The sequence below is a fragment of the Balaenoptera borealis genome (genome assembly GCF_965194805.1).
Source record: "Balaenoptera borealis genome assembly, chromosome: 21".
NCBI classification, from domain to species: Eukaryota; Metazoa; Chordata; class Mammalia; order Artiodactyla; family Balaenopteridae; genus Balaenoptera; species Balaenoptera borealis.
The window spans coordinates 12,667,544-12,685,053 of NC_138880.1; the positions used below are offsets into that span (position 1 = coordinate 12,667,544).

Sequence of the window (17,510 nt, forward strand, 5' to 3'; positions counted from 1 at the left end):
TTTTTTTAAGGAGCAAGAACTAAGAAGCATCGGAAATACCAGCATATGAGTAGCTCCAAGTAGAGACCAACTTTTTCCTGTGCTTTTTTGCACGGGGGCACTCTATTACAATAAAATTTTAATCCCTGGCTCTCAATTTCTTAACTGTAGGAACAAATGTAACTCCCAGAACGTGCTTGTGTGCACAGGGGTTAGAAGACCAAGTGTAAGATGTATTTTTAATGGCATATTTCCTCCACTGAGGGGCATCCATTCTTTGAGTAGACAAATTCTTATTCCTACTTGCAGAGGAATGCAGCACGAAGTCAGAAGAAAAATGGAAAATGGAGGTAACTTGCTTGCATTCTTATCTGTGAAGACATGTCTAGCTTTAAAAATCTTTTCTTAAAAGGATACTGGACACAGTCCATGACTAAAAACAAAAGCATTATACACATTTGGAAAATATTAGTGAAGAAGGATTCTAATATGCTATGAATTTGGAGAATAAATTCCTGTTGGCATTAAAGCTTTCAGCAAGGTAGTAAAAATGATGAAAAATGATTAATACAAGTGATCAATTTTGACGCAGGATGTTTCCTGGAAGTTAGTTTTACAGAGAATGGATCATGGATTATGGAGAGCCCACAGACCATGTCTTTCCAGTGAAAACAGCATCTGCAGATTCTCCCCAGCAAATCAAATCTAGGGTGGAAGTTGAGTCTCAGTGCGGAGGGGGGTTAAACCTTTTAGTGCAATGATGGTAACACTACTAAATATGCAAATAACCACTGAAACAACTGATAAATTTCTTTCACTGAGCTCAAAGAATTTTAGAAAATATTTCATCAATTCTTACAATTTCATGTTAGGTTGGTGATAATGATTTCTATCTCTATAAAAGAATACCAAAGGGGTTAAGTTTAGAGACTTTAAAAAGGAGAAGTGAAAGCTCAAAGCCAGAGCTGATCAAATGATTGTGAAATCCTAACCATTGTTTCTGTGTTCCAGCCATAAAATCATGCAATATTCCCTGATGGTTTCAAAAAGAAAAAAAAGTCCCAACCTCTGCATTTTAAAGTTGAGAATTACATGTTACAATAATAAATGAGAAAAACACCTGATAGTGTAAAGATAAAACCAGAAACGACTGAATAATTTTTATCATGTACTAAAAGATAAAATCAAGTCACAATAGAATAGAGGGCAAATAGCCAATAAACAAGGAAAATGTCAGCCTCACTAGTAACCAGCTACTTAAAAATCAAACAAATTGAAACAAGATATGTTTTATCTATAAAACTGGCTGATGTTTTCTAAAATAATTTTGCCAAGTGTTAACTAAAATAGCAAGTTATAAAACAATATGTATGGTTTGATTCCAATTTTATTAATAATTAAACAAAAATTTAGATAAAAAAGACGTGAAAGGAGCTTAGATCAAAATGTTGACCCTGATTTATCTAAGTAGTGGCAGTTCATTTAAATTTTATGTTTTTCTTTGTAGTTTTTCCCCTTTTTCCAAACATCTTGGAATAAGAAGTTTCACAGTGAAAAGAAAAAGTTGTTGCTAAAAATCAGGTTAACTAAAATGCCTATTGTGCTACTGTGAGTCATTTAAATTCATCAGGACTCTTAGAAAACTTTTAATTACAAGAGATATGTATTCCAGGAGGACAATTACCATTAGAATATTTATCTCATTTGGAGAAGATCATCCAATAGAAATCCCCTCAACCTTACTGAAATAAATGCACTAGAAAAGTTTAGTCACTAAAAGACATGCCTTGAAAACATTAAAGCATTTACAACTTAAACTGCTGCAGTTGAATATAATTCCAAAGATACTCAAATTTTAGAAATGCAAGGCTAGCATGATATCACCTGACCAGAGTAAAAATAATGGTTTCCTCCTTGGCTCTTGCATCAGATGCCAATTCCCACCCTTGCCCCACTTCCACCTGCTCTATTTTTTAATCACACTGGTGGATCTCAAAATATTTCCCTATGAAAATAAAAGGTATAGAAAATTATCGTTGGTTTTTGATATGATAATTTAATAGGGCTAACTGGATTAGGCTGAAGATGATCTTAAAATAAAGAAAAAATATTGCTAGGTAAATTAAAGGAGAAAACTAGGAGATATGATTAAATTACTGAGGGATTATTTTAAATTCTTTAAGATACTGTAGGAAAACAGATGAAGTTTTCCAATTAATTATATCTATTCATTAGCACAGGTTCAGCATTACTTCAAATTTCTGTTGGGAAAGCAGCTCCAGTTGCTATATACAATACAAAAAAAACATTTAAAAAATATCTTAGTCACACTGACCTCTTCTTGATTAGTCCTAATATATCAGACTTTAATATGTGCAAAGTCTTCCCAAGAAAATGGGTAAGTCGTGATGTATTAAAAGGAATACAATGCATCTTTTTCTAAAACAAGGAAACTAATTATACATACGTGTATATATACACACACACATATATATATTAAATTATACACAAACATACACCATACACACAAGCAGAGAACCCCAAATTAGATAGAATTGGCCAATAAAGTAGATTATATCTCCTTGGAAGTCACAGAAATGCAAAATAAGACAATGCTATTAATTAAGTAGAAAACTGGAACACAAAATTACATATAAAATTATATAATTATATGTTAAGTTTTGTGTGCATTTGTGTGTGTCAAAAACCGAATGAAACATACTAACATATTAACTGGTTGGGGTTATGGATGTTTAGAGATTAATGTTTTTTCATTTGAAAATTTCCTCATAGAGAATGGTCGTGTATTATTGTGTATTATTTTTATAAGAAGAATTTACTTCGAATTTCTAAAAAGGAATAACAGATATATGCTTGCATAAAATGTCAACAGAGTCTATTCTAATTCTGAAACAAGTTGAAAAAATATTTTCTCAAGACATTCAGCAAGTATCACCTAAAATTAAATAGACAGGTCATCTAACTTTGTGTTCAGCTTGGCTTTCTTCATCTTCTGTAATAACCACATTTTTGGAACAAATTCCTATCAAAGGTTCAGACCTAAACAAAAACTACTGAGTAAAAACACATCTGTTCTGGCTTTTTCTCCGAATAGTTCCCAGTATTTGTTAAAATTGAGATCTTTATATTAAACTAAAAGCACAAATAAACCCTACCAGGACCAAGTGTTACAAAATACAGCATGAGGCAAAGCAAATTTATTTCACGACAATAAACTAGGTACCTTCAGGAACAACTTCATTTCTTTTAAGCCATCACGATAAAACTGCCAATAAAATCATGTCCAGCTTTTTATTCTACAATGTTTTGAATTTCCCTAAAAACATCAAAATATTTCCTATTTCCTCAGTTAATAACCATTTCTATATTCTGACATGGCACTTTATGTGGGCAGTAAAGAAATATTAAAGCAAGCAGAAGAGTGACTAAAAGCAGTGACTAATGTCGGAGAGAGCTGGGTCTGAATCTTCAGTCCTGACTCCTAATTTTATGGTCATTAGAAATTCCTTAACTCCCCCTGAACATTACCTTTCTCACACATAAAATGACAGTAGTAATATTACACCATAGAATTGGAAGGTTAAGTCAGATCACGTATATATAACTCTTAAATTACTATATTAATTATATTAAGCAAGCAAAACTATGCTAACTAAAAGAAAACAGCCAATGGTATTGATTCCCAAGGAAATGGAGGGAAGTAATGAAGGAATCCTTCAGCCTTTGAACAATAGTCAAGTTTTTCGTTTGTTTAACCTATTACCATCTGAATAAGTCAAAGGCGAAAAAGAAATCAATCATGAAGTCCAGTCTGGAGATAATTCAAGAAATCAAGAGATTATATTACAACTAAGTCATGCAACTCAGGTGGAATCAGTAACTAGATTTTAAAACAAACTGGGTCTGGGTAATAAGTAGGAAAACAATACTGTTGCATAGGTCTCTTGGGTCTTTGCTGAGATCCACAAGTTCTCACAACTTCCAGTGACTAAACAAGTGCCTATCACTTCCCTAAGGAATGGGAAATAAAAGCAATAGGAATAATTAAACTTGGTCCATGACCAAAGGTAGAGTAACAATCTCTAGAAAAGAAGCTTACTGGTCAATACTCTTCAACCTCAAATTTGATTTCTCACTGAGATACCAAGAAAAGTGTTTGAGTGTGGCAATCCCAAGAAACTGACATTTTCCAGTCAATTATGATACAGTTTGGACCTTACCAAGTTTCTAAATCTACATGTTGTAAAAAAAAAAAAAAAAAAAAAAGGCATACCACAGAAATAGATGTGGGTAGTGGCAAATCCCTATGTTAGAACACTGAGCCTGATTCCATTTCAGCCAGATACTTTATATTCTGCTGAAATTCAGTCTGTCTCAGATATTTACTGAGAATAACATTAAATTAACACCAGGCTGGGGGTGAAGGGTTTAGCCTTACTGACCCATACAATAACTGGTCTTGAGAACACTAGGAACACTGTTGATTCTGTACCCCTTATACTCACTGAAAGAAACCAACATTTCCAGGGAAGTCAAGACCAATTTGTCTTGCCCGATGCTTAGAACAAGGAATTACAAAAGGACAGTTTAGAATATACTCCACCTTCCTGGGTCATGTGTTGCTGTCATCAAAGAAAAAATTTTTTTCCTCTTTTGGAGGAGAGGGGGTGAACAGGTGGTGGTTGTTTACCTGAATACAGAAAAGACTAGTATGAATAAAATAGAATGAAAAGACGGTTGAGAAAATACATAAATAGAAAAGTCTGAGCTGGAAGTTTCTGGTCCCTTTCTTTCTGGTCAGCCTGTACTTTGGTCCTAATATATATGGCAGTGTCCCAAAATGCTTAGTCTACATGCATCAGGATTATGTGCATGTTCCATCTAGAGCACTTAGAGCAAAATTTTTCTTCAAAGAATTTTACCTTTAGGTTGAAAAGAAATATGTTCCTTGTAACATGGTATAGAAAAATATTCCACAAATGGGACTTCCCTGGTGGTGCAGTGGTTACAAATCCACCTGCCAATGCAGGGGACATGGGTTCGAGCCCTGGTCCAGGAAGATCCCACATGCCGCGGAGCAACTAAGGTCGTGCACCACAACTACTGAGCCTGCGCTCTAGAGCCCACGAGCCACAACTACTGAGCCCAGGTGCCACAACTACTGAAGCCCATGCGCCTAGAGCCCGTGCTCCACAACAAGAGAAGCCACCGCAGTGAGAAGTCCGCACATCACAAGGAAGAGCAGCCCCCGCTCGCCACAACTAGAGAAAGCCTGCACACAGCAACAAAGACCCAATGCAGCCAAAAATAAATACATAAAATAAATTTATTAAAAAAAAAATTCCACAAAATAAATCTGATCATCAGTGGAATAAAATTTCTGCGCTGCCTATTATATGCCAAGGGCTATTCTAAGTACTGTAAACAAAGGTAAACAAATACAACCTTTGGACCAGAAACCAGGTTCTTCAAACGACACTTGAAAACCTGAGATCCTTTAGATATCCCATAAAATTTGTTTCTTTAACCCAAATTTCACAAAAAAGGCAAAAATAATCATATTTAATCTGAGTAATTTAACCATGAGAAAAGTGCCCAACGCAGAGAAGGTTATACCTAAATATTTGTTGAGTGAATAAAAGACACAGGAGATGAACTGCTACAGCTGGCCAAGACTAGAGCAAGAATAATTATCAGAAATATACAGGTTAAAGAATTTCTCTAGTCAAAAAAAAAAAAAAAAAAAGCTAGATATTTTTAAATGTCTGAATGTTTGTTTCGCGGGGTTAGAAGGCAACATAAGGAGAAGTGGTTCAGTACCCTGGATAGCTCCAGGGAGGCACAGTTTCTCAAGTCCCAGATCTACTTAGTTGCTGGTGTCTTCCAGCTGGAATTTCCTTGTTAAAGGGCTCTGTCATTTTTAAGCCAGATTCATGCCCCATAAAAACAGAATAGACTCCTGAACCCCATCCTCACCCCGAAACACATGTAACAAATACGCACACAGAGAAGTCTAGCCTGTTCGTTAAAAAGAGAGTATCTTCTGTCCTGACCAGGGAATAAACCTGTCACTTTAGAAAACTGATCCAGGAAGTCTTATCTCTTGCTGTGTGACAGCTGATCCTGAGACGGCTCACCCCCCAGATCTAGAGTAAGGGTTTACCCACGGGATCGATAAAGTAGCTATCTTCTAGTTGAAATAAAACGTATTACCAAACCATAAGTCAGTGTTATAAACTCAAATCAATAAATCTCTTTCTGAAGAAGACTCTACCGGAAGCATAGTACCTTTCCATAACATTCACATAAGTGAAGCAACTTACACATGAGCTATGACTGCAAAGTCGTGGTAATGATTATAAAGTAACAAGAACTGTAAAGTAAAATGACACCATTTCATATCTCAAAACTATACAGAGCTGAAGTAAAATACTGACAAACAAAAGAGCCTCATCTTTACTCTTCTACTTATTTTGCTTACCTACTGAGTTCCTAAATCTTTGCTTGTTACTATACTGTAGCAGTCATCTTACGGTTGGACATTTATTTGCACAGTTTCTCCCATACTAGATTGCAAATTTCTTGATAGGAGGGATCACATATCATTCACCATGGCCAATGGTATCCTGGACACAGTAAATGTTCAATAACTGTTTATTGAATTAAACTGAGTTGAAGTAACTCATCTCTGGTTTATGAAACTTCTGTTTTCATAGCGATACGAGTGGGAGCTATCCCAGGACACAATCATGTCACCGTAGAGAAAAAGGAAGAGCTGTTGGTTCTTATAGTAAACGTAACAAAGAGATCTGGGGCATCTGGAAATATTTACCCCATAAAGAATCCTATGAGAGAAAGTAATACAAACCATACCTTCCTTTCTGCTGGGAAATCACAGAAGATTCTATTTATGTTGTATTTTTAAATCCCCAAAGACTGTATTATGAGGGAGAGGAATATAAAAACAATTGAACCCTTGAGGAAAACACAGGTCAAAAGAGATTCCTTTTAAAGAAAGAAAAAGGAAGTAGGGAAGAAAAACAAAGGGGGAGAGGAGGAGGGAGGGAGGGAAGGAGAAAGGACGAAAAGAAAGATGACGCTGTTAAAAGTGATGCTGGAGAGTAATGAAAGTTACATCTTGACAGATGGTGAGAAGGTTAGGAAAAGCAGCACCACCCAAAAACTGTACAAGTAGAAGATAAGCTTATTCTTGTTGGTCCATGGATTATATTACACGGAATAGAGGAATGGTGGGTATGTATGTTTGTTCGTTTGTTTGAAGATTACTTGTTGGGCAAATGCTTCCAGGAAATGCTTTGGGAGAGTTCACTTAGATATCTTGCAACAGACACTCAACTTCAATAATCTCAAAAACTGCCCAAGTTTTCCAAGGTAAATCCACACATTGTATGCTCAGTCTCACCAAATTCATGTACGCGGTCAATTTTTATTCTTACATAAAATTTATCTTACATGAAATTATCAAGTGTTTTAAAATAGTTATTAAGAGTTTGGAGCACTCATGTTAGAAAATTAAGTGTTACCAAGTGAGGCTCCTTTTTTTTTTTTTTTTTTTTTGAGGCCCCTTTTTAAGTCAGGACGTTTTCCATTTTACTGGGAATCAATTCTGTCTGGTGTTTCTAATCCAGCATGTTAAAAAATCATCCTACAAGGCCTCTGATCTTTCACAGTACAGATCCAAATTTCCATAAAAGTGACTCTGCTAGTGAATCCGTTTCATTGTCCCCTCCATCTGCAAAGAATAGATTTTTCTTGTCTACCTCAAGAACACCTAATCCTTACATTTTAAGAAACAGTACTTGAGTGCTTTTACTGCCAAAAGTCTCATTGTAATATAGCTAGAATATTCCCCTGTGAGTACTAGTTAGTGCTATTGCTTGTTCACACATGCTTTTTTAATTTCAAATATGATTAGTTATAAGCAAGTCACTGAATATTTAAATTTGGTACAGATAGGTTTTCAAACTACCTGTGAACAGAAGCCTGTAAATTAGAGGGAGTGTGGGAATATGAAATCTGAGCAGAGCTGTTTAAAATCTGGCTGTTGTACGTTATGCTCCCTTCTTGACCTGTAACACCTGCTTTCTGCGGAACCAGAAGTCTGTGTCTCCTGTGGCTTAGGTTTTAGACCGGGGTGAGCGTTGTAACAGCCTCACCATAATGTTTGGCATGTTCCAGACTCCCCTGTGGTTGAGAATATGCATAAGTTGAGACGGAGCTGGGAACAGCAGAATCTTCAAAGCCGAGAGAGAAGTCCAGAGACCACAGGGAGACCTCAATGCCCATTACAGGCTTAAAGAAAATAAAAATAAAACTCTAGAATAGTATTGACTTGCTAAAACCCAAAATGAACATAAGTATTAAATTTTTACTAAACTGTAAATCAAACCTTAACAAAAACCTAAGTCATCAGTTTAAAAGGAAACCAAACTGTTGTAATTCTAAACCCAGAGGCAGTAGTGCGGTGTGAGATAAAATGCGTGAGACCAAAAATTGGCAAGTTCTGGATTCTTTTCCCTATTCTGTTTCTTCTGAAATGTACCACCGAGCATATCACTTAACCCTCCTAGACCCTGGATTTCCATTTTTTCATCTGTAAAACAAAGAATCTGGACTAGAAAATAACTAAACTTGCTTCCAGAAATAAACAGGCATTTCATTCCATTTGAACTCAAATCTGACTTGCACTTGAACAGTTCTAAAAAGAGAGAACACTTTGTGTCTTTTATAAATGTGTTATAAGTTTCCGAAGTTAAACTCTAGTTCCTTATGAGGGTAATATGCGTTTTTCTTTCAAAACAATTCCAGATGATGGGAATGAGGACAAAGGCCTGAAGAACTGAAAATATATATATATATATGAATCTATGTGTGGGTATATGTATCTCCAGTTCCAGAGTATATTCTCATTTTCTTCCAAAATCCTGCAAAGTTATAGAAAGTAGAGCGTAAGGGCCAACATAGCGGCTCCTGGCTTGAGGTATGTCTCCTTCACCACTCCTCTGAGTAAACCAAGGGGCCAGAACATGTCAGCAGCAAGAGAAAGCTTCCTGCAACATCATACGAGAAAAGGCCCATATCAGAGTCTAAAACCAGGCTGCCAAGAATTGCACTTAAGTTGTCGGAACCACAAAGGACAAGGTATCTGCCGCTCCTCTCCTACTGTATTCCATGGTCTTATAATGAGGGACAAAACTACAGCCAGCCTGTACTCAGAGCTGTGGTCCTGCCCTGGCAGCTTGAAACCCTAGTCAGACAGGCCACATGATGCTAACGGAGAAGTCTAAAACATTTAGCAGTGTCAGAAATGAAAAACAGCTCAAGAAAACCCAATGAGGGTCCAAGCACTGAGAATGACGTATTTCCTAATGACCAAATCCAAGTTTGGTCCACTGAGACACAGTCCGTCTCTTAGAGTGAAATACCTTAGACAACATTAATATTGCGAGTGATGGTTGTTAAAAAGCAAGGCAGAAGAAATATTCAAAGTTTAATCTCAAGGAACATGTGTAAAACATAGCTTTGAGAGGAGGTGGCAAACGTATAGGTGACTTCCCTGTTCTGTTTATATAGCAAACAGTCCTAATCAATAACATTAGTCTTTTCTATAGTACTTGGCTCTCAGTTCCACAGTCTTTCTCAACAGCCAGGCCTTACTAATCAACCTGAATTGGCATGAGAAAGAAAACCTATTTACCCCTTTTCCTATAGGAGAAAAGAGCCCTGTGTGTGGAGAACTGTGAAGCCTTGTTAGTCCTTTGGGCTTCACCATTAACCAGTTAGACAAGTCACTTTGTAATTCAAGGCCTCTCCACCCTTAAGAGTAAAATTTCGAGTAGGGGTGGACTATCTCTAAGTTTCCTTTGTGTGTTCAAGCCTCATATATTTATAATCTTAAGGGACGGGGAGTATCTATGACGACTGAAAAAAGCATGACTATCCCATAACTCAAAGAAATAAAGTTACTCATTGAAGTTATCAATTATCATTATTTTTTTTCCTCCTGAAGAGCTGCAGATACTAATTATAAGATTCTTTGTCCAACAGTGGTTATTTAAGCCAGGAAATATATTCTAAACCAACTCCTTCGCAGATGAGGAATTAGATTTTCAGAAAGGTTAACTGATTTGCATAACGTCATGCCAGTAAATCTGAATGCCCAGATTATGATTATCAACACCAAGGTTATTAGCACAATTATTAGTTTTTGTGGAGTTTACAGAGTGGTTTCCAAACTGCAAACCCAAATCTATTGACAAGCCAGTACCTTTCCTCCATCATGGTCTCGTTTGTGGTGATTTCTTTGTACCTGAATACATTTAAGGTGCCTACATTCTTTCGATTCCTTCTGATTCCTTTTGATTCCTTATTCATTGAGCACATTGTACTCATCCATTCATACCTGCAATTTGCCAGTTTCCCCATTTAGCATCTCTGAAATATTTACTAGTGGGGAGTATACTTCTTTACCGCATCATAACTATGCTAAATAAGACCTTATCTAACACAAGCCCTGGGGACCCAAAGGGCAGCCATTTACTGCTACCTTTTTGTCTATTGTCTTTTACCTGCATGTAATTGCTGTTTATGCTTCCTTGAGAGGAAATTATTTAACTCCCTAAAAAATCATCATGATATGCCATAAAATGATCTTAATACGTCACTGTGTCTGTTGTCTAAGCTTGAATCCAATTTTCAAGTGCTTTATGTTGATTTGATAAGCAAAAGAGGCATTTCAGGTTGTACATGAAATAAATGAACATAAATTCACCAAGTGACCATATTCCTGTGGGAGCAAAAGGAGGCATGCTATTTAGCATAAATGAGTGTAAGTGGTGAGTTAGATAAGTAGTCAGGAGACCCGAATTCCATCCTCAACTTTCACACTAAAGGTACAAACTTGCACAACTTTCCTCACTTCCTTGAGCCCCAACTAAAAGTGAGGGAGTTCAACTCGCTTTTCTAGGATTAGATTCATATCTATCATTTTATGACTACCATGGGCAGCCCCGAACACCCCTCCTCTGCATGTATGGCAGCTCTTCTGGGCAGTTATCTAATACTTCACGTGGCAGCGTACACCAGCCCCTGTGCTGTGCTTCGCCACGATGGCCCACTGCCAGACCGGCAGGCACAGCCTCCGGCCCTATGACTAACCCCAAGCATCCCAGGGCAGCAGTCAGTAGCAGCCTACTTCAACAACACCTAAGAAAACAAAACTTCTCATCTTCACCTTCAGTCTTTACTACACGGGACAAATTTAAGACCTTAATGGCTACTTTTTCCTCCAGTGTAAAGTGCCAGGCCAGCTGGCTCTAGAATACTTCATAAAGCATGCAAAAAGCCCCAATTCCATAGGCATGTATCACTGAACTAAGAAGGGACCTTGGAGATTTTTAATATTAAAAACTGGGACCCAGAGAATGGAAATGTTAGGACTAGAACCAAGCATTCTTGATTCCAAACCAGTGTGCTCCCAAGGGGAATTTATCAAAGTATAGAGAGAATTCACAACTTCTTACTTCAGTGGATTTTACTGGGTGTTTCTGGAACACATCATGCAATCTAGTGTTTTCTTAACATTCATGGTGAAAATTTTAGAAGTCTCCACATCTTGATTGTTATAGTGAAGCAGTACAGTAATGAGACAAAGGATTTGTTCTAGAGCTAAAATCACGTCTCCTTCACTTATATTTGGCCAAGTTAACTTCTTTGCACTTCTTTTTGTCGTATGAAAAATGGCATTTAAAATGCTTTCAAATTATTTTTGGAAGTTAAAGACAGATAGCTAATGTAGCATTAGTAGTGCTGTGCCTTCACACATTCCTTAATGGATTCAAAAGACATATGTTGCCTGAGAGTCACAACAAATCTTACAAATTAAAGTTATCTCTTCAATGTGGCCTGATACCCCAGTTGGTCCTTGGGCTAACATCCTAAGATGCACTAGTGATCTTGAGGACATTTCCTGCAATGGTCCTGACTGATACTGTTCTTTGTTTCCAGGACTCTTAGAACCACACTGCATGGAAATATGACTGGGGATTTGAGAAGATATTTTGTTTTTTAAAAACAAGTTTAAATAAACCTAAGTAATGGAAATAAAAGAAAGTTCTTATTATTTTTTTTTTTTAATCTCAAGATGGTACAGGAGAGGCTTCAAATGTACCACTTCCTGGTAATGTAGAAATAATTTCTGAGAACATTAATCTCAACACAGCAGTTTAAACCGACACATGTGTGCATTCATTATAAAAACAAATATCAGCTGCAAGAAGTATTATTCAATGTAGGATCAGACTATTTTTCAAATGTGTCTTAAAGCCCCGCCTCTACAGGAAGCTTCTCCCAGTTTAAACGTACTTGACTGTCCCCAGCTTTTAGTCCACAACGGGGAGCAAGCCGCATCTATCACATTTGCAGAGGTATTTTCATTTGCAAGTTGCAACATTATGGAGCTAAAAGGAACCTTTAAGACCACCCATTGCAAACTTTTCATTTTAGAGAGGAGAAACTGGAGCCTGCGAGGTTATATAGTTTTTTTTTTTTGCTAAAAATAGAAAAGCAAAAAAGAAGCTGAGACTAGGCTAGAACAGAATGCACATCACTAGGTAGGTAATCCGGCCCAGTGCTCTTCCCAGGAGTCATGGGATCCATGAGATCCGACTTTACACTATATAGCAGGCAGAGTTAGTTAGCAAGACTCAGGCTCGGAACAAATCACTCTACCTTTGCCTATACCTATTCTAAATGAATTCCTCATATCTGTCAAGGATTTGTCTTACTTTCGTAAAATTAGAGTAGCTTTTTAAATGTTTCTTTCTTTCACGACTTTTTAAAAAACATTGTTCAACTGCACTCTGTCCCAAGGGTTAGTAAGTGCTAAAAAACAATCGTTTCAGACAGATTATACATTGTTCTTCTCTTCTCCATTGCTAAAGATATTCGTAAAGCATGCTTTTCCCAATAGCTTGGGCTCTAATTTCTATAAGTAGTCTACCTAACCAAGATCCACAGAAGGAAAAATGTGTGATAGCTCTATGTCACCCTGATAAGATGTTGACAGTTTTGTTTCCACCTACAGATCCCTGAAAATATTCTCCTAGGAACTAGCCCAACTATTAAAAGGGTACCACGGAAAAATCAGTTTAGGGATATTGGGGTCAAGCCAGGGAAGAGGACCAGTATTTTTGTTGCTGTGTCAAACCAGAGAAGTAAAATTCTCATTTCAGATCAGTGTGGAATAACCCTGGAATTAGGTCATGATGCTGGCATTGGAGAAACAGTTTCCTCAGTGGAATCTCTTAAAAGATCCATAGAAATATGCTTTTGATGCACTTTGAGCTTATAATTATTGTCAAAACAAAGTTAAGTAACTGCTGATGGTAGGTTCTACATGCATTAATCACACATAAACAATGTAAAGTCTTCTTTACAAACTCTAGGCAAGCTAAATAGTTGTAAAATAAACATTTAAAGTACTTCAAGGAACCTTACAGGAATTCCATTATCTTGTTGTCATTGTTGTTTTTAAAGCTATAACTCATGATTTATCATTCTTTAATACTGCATATAGTAAGTTTCAACCCCTAGTCAATGAATCCTGTATTTTGGTCAATAAGCAACTATTCTGAGAGCACTGCTTAGATTCTGCACATAAAAACTAGTATTCCATATATACTAGAGTGAAATACACTCAATAATGATAATGATGATGATAATACAAACTAATGTTTACAGAAGGCTTACTAGAAATCCGATGTATATATGACTTATTTCATGTAACAACCCCATTTTACAGGTAAGAAACTGAGGTTAAAAAGAGGTTACATAACTCGCTCAAGATTACACAACAAGAAAGTAGCAGATCCAAGCTGTCCTTTCAAGTCCACGTGATTCCAAAATGCCTGTTCTTAAACTACTACTCCATATTTCCCACAATTTAATCTTCTACCAATGAGTTCTATGAAAATATTACTGTAATTCATCATCAAGGACAATCATCATCATTGTGGAGATCTTCAGAATCACTGGATGTAGGGGAGTAGGAATGGTGGACTGATAAATAAACCAAGGGTTGTGGTATCATGTTTTCACAAAGATAACATATCTGTAATAAAAATATGGGAGAAAATTCTGCTCAAGAATAGCATCTCATAGTGAAAACACTGTAGATTCAAAATCTTAATACAACACAAAATAGCATGCCTGGCATCTTCCTAGACGACTAGATATATATTAAATGAAGAGGGCTTTCAGCATCAGCTGAGCCATCTGAGCCATTTTTCAAAGTAGAATCATCCATTGAATCTGACTCAAAATAATGAATACAGTCTCACACTGATTCTCTCTTGTTACCTTCCCGAATCTAAATTATAGTTGTGAGGAGCATGTGAGAAGATATGGCAAAAGTGAAACAAACAAGTCTAAGAGAAAAATCACAAATTAATCAACTGCAGTTGGAGTTACATATATTTTCAATTAAGTGTACATTTATTGTACAGTTTGATGCTATTGCCTATTAATGTTAGGTTTCTATTGAAAACCTTGCTTTCTAAAAGCAAGAGGTAAAAAATAATCTAAATACTCAACAGTGGGGGTCGGTAAAAAAAATACGGAACATCCATATCTTAATGTAGCCATTAAAAATCATACTAAAATAATACGATGGAAAATTTTCAAATAATACAAACAACAAAACTGTTAAAAATTATATGATCCAAATTCTGCATGTGTGCCAAAAGGCACCAAAAATATGTCTTAATGTGTATAGCTCAAAATGTTAATGGAGGTCTCATCTACTGGTAGGAGGATGTTTCCCTGTCTCTCTCTCCCCCCACCCCCTTTGCTTTCTTCATTTCTTCCTTTTACCAATTTTCATAGTCTACAAATATGCTCTAAGTATATTTTACTTGGTTAGTAAACTATATTAATGCAGGATAGAAGAGTACGAGTTTTGCAGTCTATCTGGATCTAAAAACTGACTATCACTAACTTGGTAAGTTACTTAAAATCTCTAAGTTTCACTTAGGAGGATGATATGTTTCCACATAGCAGATCCATTGTGAGAATTACATGAATTAACATATGTAAAGTGATTAAAAGAATGCCTGGCACATGATCGGGACTCAGAACATGCTAGCTATTGCAGTTGCTACTGCTGCTGCTTATTTTATTACTGGAGAATATTCAGCCAACCAATGGCTCCGCTGTAAGAACACAAGACATTCATATTTTAATCAAGATACAATGTTATTAAAAACATACGACTTCCCAGATGAGAGCAGTACATATGTAACACTAGTATATCTGCCAAACATTGAGTTTAAATGGACTATTCTGTGGTTACGAAAATAAATTTGACAATTCTTAGCAATATTAGAATTTTTAAAATGAGTATTGTTACTTATCTGTTTTTCCTCTTCCATCATATATCTATAGATGACCCTTTGTGGACTTCTCTAGGTCTACTTTTCACTCATTCTTTTCTTAGACACAACAAGATGATTTGGGGATTAGGTAAGCAGTTACAGGACAACAGAAATCTGACACCAGGCATGTGGTACATGCAAAGTCCATACAACCCAATAATGTCTACAAGCAAAGGGATAAGAACTTTACCAGGACCAAGATAATCAACATTTGAAGGTCTACCATCATCTCAACAGGAAGTCTAAGCCTAGGTCACTTATTTGGCATCAGTAAGGGTGATCAAACCCATCTTCGAAAATGCAATGGACTTCTTTCCTGGTGTGATAAGAAAACAGTCACATCATAATTTTTTTTTCCTTACTACTAGAATAGAAGCCTCTGTGATACTAAACTTCCCTTCATCAAGCCAGGGCCTAACCCAAACATATGTAGTTACAGCATATACTTTTCCTTGATTATGTCTCTTAAGCAAAAATAAAACAATTCCTTTCAGAAAGTAAGGAGCAAGGCTTACTCATTTGTCTCCCTCCTCCTACCTCAACCCCAAACTCCCAATCATCATGGATGTTCCCTGGCATACAGCAGGCTCTTTTAGGTTAATATTTTCTGAATGAATGAAGCCTTCTGATTTCTCAAAATATGCAGAAATATAAGAACATGCAAACATGTGCTTCATAGTGATAAACCTTGAAGTGGTATTTCTTCCCATCTGAAATATTAGCTCCTGACCTAGTCCTAAAAGAATGACTGGAGGGAGAGGTGAGGTGGCCTTGAGGCAGGAGACAGATGGCCCCCAGGCTGAACAGCTGGAGTCTGTCCCCTCTGGACAGATACTCCAAGATAAAGAAGAGGAGGAGCTGAACCCTGCCCAGATAAGAAACCACCCATTTCTCATTCTCAAGGTCAAGGACACCTTCCTGACTACACATAGAAAGGCTCCTTGGAGGTCAAAAAGGAAGTGATGTCAACCTAGCCATAGGCCTCTTCACTGGAATCCATCTTGGCTAAGAGATGCATGTGCGCACATTAGAGGACCCTGGGACAAACCAAATAATGGACTCAGAACCAGGCAAAGCAAGATGACTGGCCAAAGGAAACCCAGAAGAAACACCCCATGTAAGTGATTTAAACTACTATGAGCACGTGACTCTGAGTCTGCCCATGTGTCTATCCACAAGTACTCCTTTTCCTCCTAATAAACACTTTACTTGTTTCACTACTTTCCATGTCTTTGTAGGAATTCATTTCTACAAAGCCAACGAGCCAAGGGCCTTGTCACCGCCACTGATCCCTGGTGGTCTAGTGTCTGGGATTCAGCACTCTCACTGCCGCGGCATGACTTCAATCTCTGGCCAGGGAACCGAAATCCTGCTTCAAGCCGCTACAGGCCGAGGCCACCCGAGATCAGTCTGACCAGGTCTCACAGTTTGTGGCCAAGCAGGAAACTACCCAGAGGTGTCCAGGTCTGCACTCTGTGTACCTTGCAATTCTATTTCCCAAAATAGAATTCTTAAGGTCATTTCTCCAAATATGTGATTAACTGCATGCAAAGTGGATTTTTTTATATTTAAGTTAGATTAAAATACGTAACTCAAGATTGTTTTAACCACACACAGAAAGTAATTTTCAATTTAATGATGTCAATGAACTTAAACCAAATGAAATGATAGGGATTTGAAAACAAATTTGAAAAGAATAAGGCACATCTCAAATATTGCTGATCTCTTTCAAACTCAGTTTTACATTTGAGAAACTGTATCTTAATGAACCGTCAGTAGAGGCAATCAGTTCTAATATACAGTTGACCCTCGAGCAACTCGGCAGTTAGTCCATGTATAATTCACAGCCGGCCCTGTATATCCAGGGGTCCTCCACATCCAGGGATTCCATCAACCACAGACTCTGTAGTACTATAGTATTTACTACTGGAAGATATCCTTGTATAAGTGAACCCACATACTTCAAACCCATGTTGTTCAAGGATCAACTGTAGTACCTCCTTTAATCTCCATGACACTAAAACAACACAGCTGTCTTCTGAATTCTCTATCTGCTCC

At 37.0% G+C, this 17,510-nt stretch overlaps 1 long non-coding RNA gene across 1 annotated transcript in view; it reads right to left on the reverse strand.

Moving 5' to 3' along the window:
• Nucleotides 1-13,437: 13,437 nt before the first annotated feature.
• The window catches only part of LOC309619666, an 82,008-nt gene continuing 77,935 nt past the window's right edge, over nt 13,438-17,510 (reverse strand). Inside the window, exon 3 of the long non-coding RNA XR_014239115.1 lies at nt 13,438-14,131. This is a non-coding gene — a long non-coding RNA (uncharacterized lncRNA). The remainder of the gene's footprint in view (nt 14,132-17,510) is intronic.